Source organism: Phascolarctos cinereus, unplaced genomic scaffold (assembly GCF_003287225.1).
Source record: "Phascolarctos cinereus isolate Bilbo 61053 unplaced genomic scaffold, phaCin_HiC Scaffold_4;HRSCAF=312, whole genome shotgun sequence".
Classification (NCBI taxonomy): domain Eukaryota; kingdom Metazoa; phylum Chordata; class Mammalia; order Diprotodontia; family Phascolarctidae; genus Phascolarctos; species Phascolarctos cinereus.
This window is the reverse complement of record NW_027555847.1, coordinates 359,444,656-359,451,682: the sequence shown is the minus strand read 5'-3', so window position 1 is coordinate 359,451,682 and position 7,027 is coordinate 359,444,656.

Below are 7,027 nucleotides of genomic sequence, written 5' to 3'. Positions count from 1 at the left end.
CAGCCAAAGCTTTCTTGAGCCTCTCTATATACCAACTGAAGGAATAATGAGGTCCACATGATGAAAACCTTCCATGTAACAGTTTTCTACCTACAAAATAGTATATTAAATAGCCCTATCCAATCTGTGCTTCTAAAGACATTAATCATGTCAATATCCTAAGGCAGAGGTTCCCAAACTTATTTGGTCAGTACCCCCCTTGAAATCTATTTTCTTTAACCCTTTAACTATTTTTTTTAAATTTTGTGTCATCTCAAGAAACATATAAAATATTTTTTAAATGATGCATGTTAAATTTTATAATTTATTATAAATTTGTAGGATTTTTTCCTGCATTGAAATTTTGATGATGCAATATTGCATCATGTAACCATATAATATCATATTGTAAACAAGCCATTACATGCACATATTCCTGCCAATGCATGCTGGACTTCCCAACAATGCATGACATACTCACCTGCCAACACTTGCTTGTTAAGACTTGTAGGTGGACTTGACCACTAACTTGCATTTTGTGTGTTTATTTGGAAAATAATGTAATCACTATGACTTTAATGACTTTAACATACGATGACATATAGGAAGAGAGGCAGTGAGGTTGTGGAGCAGAAGCCAAGCAGCTCAAAATAGTGCTTAATGCACCAAGACTTTAACAACTTTAACTCTGTTACAAACAGATGAAACATATATGAATGGTTTTTCAAAATATTCTTATCTTCTTTTCTTGTGCTTCTATCACCCCCTTATTTTTATTCCATACCCCTTAATTGCTCCCAAGACTACTACTGCCCCCCCAGATTGTTCCAGCACCCCCCAGAGGGTGGTATCACCCACTTTGGGAACCTATGCTTCAGAACTCTGCCTTATCTATAATTGGTATCCAACCCCCACATCCTTGAAAAGAGAATGTGGCTTTTAAAACTCACTCCCTCTACTTTCCTCATCCTGGAACTGCTGGATGATATAACTCAGATGGTCTATAAGCCGTATCATCCAAAAACATGAATAGCATTCTGCCCAGAAATGGATAAAAACAACCATTTGGAAGTGCCAAGTAAAATCTGGTGGATAAACACTTATAAGTATTCCCTGGTGGCTCACACATTTTTACACAAACTTACCTGATTATGGCATCTGTCAATACCTCCCTCCCAGCAGGGCTGTGTTGGCAGAGGCTGGTCACGATTTCTGTTTACTGAGAGTTGAACCTGGCAATTGTCCAACCCCAGTCCCCTGAATGCATTTACCCAACTAAACCAATCTTCCCTTCAAAATAGCTTGAGTGTTGTCATCCTTGAAGACATCAGAAATGAAGAGTTTTGTTTCTGGAAATCATAATTATCATGCAGTGATCAGAATCTGGCAGTGCATACCTGGATCTCCCTTTTAATTTTATTATTATGAGCAACTTGATAGCATCATAGCTGAAACAGGATCAATGAATTCATAGGATCTAGTAGACTTAAAAAGGTTTGAACCTGACCAAATTTTTCCAGCTAATTATGAGTTCTTTGTAATGCTATCTTGTTAAAAATGCACATATGTGGATTTATGGGGGCAGAAAATATTTGATCCATGCTTCTCAAAGAGAATTCAGTCTCTGCTTGCTGGTCAGCACTTAGAGGAACTTGCTTCTCAAGTGCCTTCATTGGGAAATCAAGATTATGCCTCTACTAATGGTGTTTGTTTGCCTGTAGTTCCCCTTATATTCAAATTCTGCCTCTGGCACTTGCTAGCTATTTTATCAGTGTGAAATTGCTTAACCTCTCAGGATTCTTATCTGCAAAATGGGAATTACACTACCTGTGTTACCCACTTCACAGGATGGTTGTGAGGCTCAAATGAGAAAATGGATATAAAATTAATCACAAATCTTAAAGCACTACATAAATATTGGTTATTAGTATTCTATTTTTGGACAATTCCTGTGATTTGCTGGCAGAGAGATTTTCAGATAAAGAAACCCCCCTCTACCAAGAAACCTCCTTGGGACTCAACAACTCCCTAGTACCAACTCTACAGGACTGGCTAAGTCATAAAGATATCCAATTAAATTGGTGTAGGAAGTTCCCTGCATTGACCAAATCAGAGATCCTTATATTCAACAGAAGCACTTGGACATTTCAGGCCAATTCATTCATTCATACATTCATTCAACAGGTTGTTTTCTGAATGCTTACTCTATGAATAGTCAGGTATTAGGATCTTCTGCAAGGGGGTACAGATAATCATAAAACATAGCTTCCAATGCTCACGGAGCTTATAGGAGACTCATAAAAGGAAAAGAAAGGGAATAATAATAATAACAATACAACTCATTGCTTCCCATATGGTTATGGTATATCCATGACCAACTAAATATACTTTCCCATTGCATTACTCAAATGCATTAAATGGAAATAAGCCCTATACAGCATTCCATCTCCCTATCTATTCAACCTTGCCTCTTAGTTTCTCAAGACTTAGTTCAAGAGGCAGCTAGGTGGTACAGTGGATAGAGCACTGGCTGTGGAGTTGAGAGGACCTGAATTCAAATCTGACCTTAGACATATAACACTCACTAGCTGTGTGACTCTGGGCAAGTCACTTAACCCCAATTGCCTCACTTAAAAAAAAAAAAAAGAAAAAAGACTTAGCTCAAACCTCATCTTTTATAGGAAAACCTTTTCCCCCATCTCCAACTTCTAGTGCCATCTCCTTTAAGATTATCTTACATATCTCTCTCTCTCTCTCTCTCTCTCTCTCTCTCTCTCTCTCTCTCCTCTCTCTCTCTCTCTCTCTCTCTCTCTCTCTCTCTCTCTCTCTCTCTCTCTCTCTCTCTCTCCCTCTCTCTTTCTCCCTCTCTGTCTCTCTCCTTCCCTCTTCTTTCCTCCCCCCTTTCCTCTGCCTCTCTCTTTTCCCCCTTCTCTTCTCTCTTTTTTATTATACAGAAACATATATATACACCACACACATATATGTTCATATGTATGTGTTGTATATACATACATATGTTGTATGACCATTAATCCCTCCCCACATATACGTACTCTGTAATACAATAACACTGGCCTCCTTGCTATTCCTTAAATGAGACACTTCATGTCCTGGCCAAAGGCATTTTCACTGACTGTCTCCTATGCCTGGAATTCTCTCCCTCCTCATTTCCACTTCCTAGCTTCTCCCAGCTAAAATCCCACCTTCTGTAGGAAGCCTTCCCTTATCTCCTTTAATACTAATGCCTTCTCTCTATTGATTATCAGTAATGCATCTTGTATATAGCTCATCTATCTCCATGTGTTCCCTTGCTTCCTTTAAGGCCCAGCTACAACCCTACCTTCTGTAAGAATCCTTTTTTTGATTCCCCATAATTCTCATGCCTTCTCTCTGTGGATTTTCTCTAACTTATTCTATATATAGCTTGTTTGTATGTAGTTGTTTTCATGCTGCCTTCACTAGACTGGGAATACCTTGAGAAACATGATTTTCTTTACATTTCTTTTTATCCCCAGCACTTAGCACATAGCAGCACTTAATAAATTTTTATTGTCTACTGATTAACTCTCAGCTTCCTGTAACAGACAAGGTGTTAGACTTTAATCTGGAAGTCTTAGGTTCAAATTCTGCCTCTGACACTTACTAGTTGTATCTGCAGGAAATCACTTAATTTCTCAGAATTGTTATTTCCTTATCTACAAAATGGGAAACATAATGCCTGTAGTACCTAACTCACAACACGGCTATAAGATTCAAATAAGATAATTAATATAATGTGCTTTGCAAACTTTAAAAATATTATATAATTGTCAGCTATTATTATTTCTCCTTTTTCTTTCTATTTTCTTACTTCTGATTACCCCTTTTTAAAACAAAGCTTCTATTAAATTTAAAAGTGGGGGGGCAGCTAGGTGGCACAGTGGATAGAGCTCTGGCCTTGGAGTCAGGAGGACCTGAGTTCAAATCCAACCTCAGACACTTGACACTTACTAGTTGTATGACTTTGGGCAAGTCACTTAACCAGGACTGCCTCACCAAAAAGCAAAAAAAAAAAAAGAATTATTAAATTAAAAGTGTAACATATTTCCTATATTACTTCTGTAGCTTACACTTGCACTCAAGGTTTGGGTTACCAGAGAGCAGCTGCTATTTCCAGGTTCTGAGTGTATCCTGTGTGTCTGCAGTCTTAACATTTGTTGACATGCCCTCACCAGTGAGCTCACCTTTAATCACCAGTCATTAGTTACAACAGCTCAAAGCAAAGACATTTGCTAAGATGGCATTTTTTAAGCTATTCACAAAGAAAAAAAGTGTTAACATATACTTGCACTTCATTGGATTATTCATACTTTACTACCTCTGTTATACGCCTCTTCCTTTCTCTGATTACATTGGGTAGGGGGATTTGCACAAATTCTCACTAGAGAAGTCTCTTTAATTCCATTAGATTCCAAGTTTGGGGAGGCGTTTTGGTTTAGGAGAAAAATCTGTGCACTATGAGTAAGACTTCTCTTCTAGTCCTTTGTTTGATACCTTTTTGACCTTTATCAAATTACTTTGTGTCTCTGGATCTCAATTTCTCTTCTGTGAAGTAAGGGGGTTATATGAGATGACTCTTAAAGCCCTTCGAGGTCCTAAATTGACAAGCCTATGCTGCCTTCTAAGAACTCAGAGTCAGAAAATTTATGTTAGAGGGTATGTACCCTAAAGGAGTTGCTATAATAATCATATTTAAATCTACAACTATGATATTGACTAATTATGAATACCACTTGATCTGCTTTGGACTAGAAAATCTCATATCCTTTCAAGTCTGAAAATTCTAGGATTCTGTGGTTTGCACTGTTATGTTAAATGTAGGCTTTCAAAATGGCAGCTGGGAGCACATGTAAGCTTAATGTAATTTCACAGTTGAGTTGTTTTAGTTTGGAAATACCATAGCTTAATCTCTGTAGGGTGACATGACAAAAAGAAGTCTTAACTCTGAATAGCCCAAACTATCAGCCTATGAAGGATACCTAGTTGGTGCTGTGGATAGAGCCCTGGATCTGGAATCAGGAAGACTCCTCTTCATAAGTTCAAATCTGGCCTCGGATTTGCTTACTAGCTGTGTGACCCTGAACAAGTCACTTACCACTGTTTGCCTCAGTTTCTTCATGTGTGAAATGAGCTGGAGAAGAAATCACAAACCACTTCAATATCCTTGCCAAGAAAATGTCAAATGGGGTCATGGAGAGTCAGACATGACTGAAAAAAATGGCTCAACTGAAACAACAAAGTCAGCCTATGAACAGTAATGGAATGAAGCCTATCATGTTTGAGGGATAGAGATGAATCAGATTCAGAGCACTTTAAAACTCAAGATAAGAAAGGGATATTTAATAAAGAAGCCTTTACTGAGTTCCTATTATGTGCAAAGCAAGTCATTTTTCTCTTTTCTGCATCTTAGTCTTATCATCTACAAGATAAGAGGATTAGAGTAGATAATTTAACTTTTAACCAGCTTTTATTGATGTCTTTTGTTTTTTACAACATCATAGGCTTCTAGAGTATTCTTCTCCCTTCCCTGCCCAGGGAGCCACCTCATATAACAAATAGTGTTTTTAAGAGAATAAAAGAGGAAAAAAAGCAACACAACTAATCAACACATTGAGTAAGTCTGGAAATGTGCAATGTATAATGCCTGTGGACTCCTGCCCCCTCAAAGAAATGGGTTGAGAGAGTCTTCCTACGTCTCTTCTTTTGAGTTATGTGTGATTTTGCAATTTTACATTTACTTTTTAACTTTTCATTTTGTTTTTTCTCAATTGCATGTAAACAAAAAAATTTAACATTCATTTAAAAAAAATTTTGAGTTCCATATTCTCTCCCTCCTTCCCTTTCAGCTCCCTTCCTTGAGAAGGCAAGGAATATGATAAAGATTATACAAGTGCAATCATGCAAATCATATTTCCATATTAGTCATATTGCAAAAGAAAATGTATACCAAAAAAATCACCAGAATAATAAAGTTTTTTTTAAAAAAAGTATGATTCAATCTGCATTCAGATTCCACCAGTTCTTTTTGTGGAGGTAGATAGCATTTTTCATTGTTAAGTCCTTCAGAATTGCCTTACATCATTGTACTGCTGAGTCATTAGCTAAGTCATTCACAATTGATCATTTTACAGTTTTGCTGTTATTGTGTACAACGTTTAGCTGGTTCTGCTCACTTCTCTCTGCATCAGTTCATGTAAGTCTTCCCAGGTTTTTCTGCAACCATCCCACACATCATTTCTTATTGTACGGTAATATTCTATCATAATCATATGCCACAACTTATTAAGCCATTCCCCAGTTGATGAGCATCCCCTTGGTTTCCAATTCTTTACCTCCATAGAAAGACCTGCTGTATATATCACAACATTCACTTTCGATTTTTTGTGTGTGCTTGTTCTTTCCATTTACATGGTTGTGGTCATTGTTAACATTATTTTCTTGGCTCTGCTTCTTTCACTCTACATCAGTTCATGTAGATCTTTCCATGCTTCTCAATATTCATCACATTTATCATTTCTTATAACCCTGGAATATTCCATTACATTCATGGGTCACTATGTGCTTAGAAATTCCCAAATTGATGGGCATATACTTTGCTTCCAATTCTTTGTCATCACAAAAATAAAAAAATATGCTGTTATCAATATTTTGGTGTATATGACAAGTTTCTTCATATTAATGGCTTTACTGGGGTATTAGCCCAGTAATGGAGTCTTTGTGCTAAAAAGCATAGATATTTTAGAACAGATAATTTCTAAGATCCCTTACTGCTCAAAATCATTTGAGTTCATGATCCTAAAATCCTATCTTGGGATCTGGTAGTGGGGGAGGATAAAACAAAGGATCTAGATCATCACAATTCCTAGGTACTGTGGGGATTTCTGAGATAGTGATACAGTTATATCTATATCTATTTTTATCTATCTATATCTGTACCTTACATATAGATTATCTCATCCTCCGATTTTGTGGTTTTACACTCCTTCACAGAGAGACAGAGATACCCCCT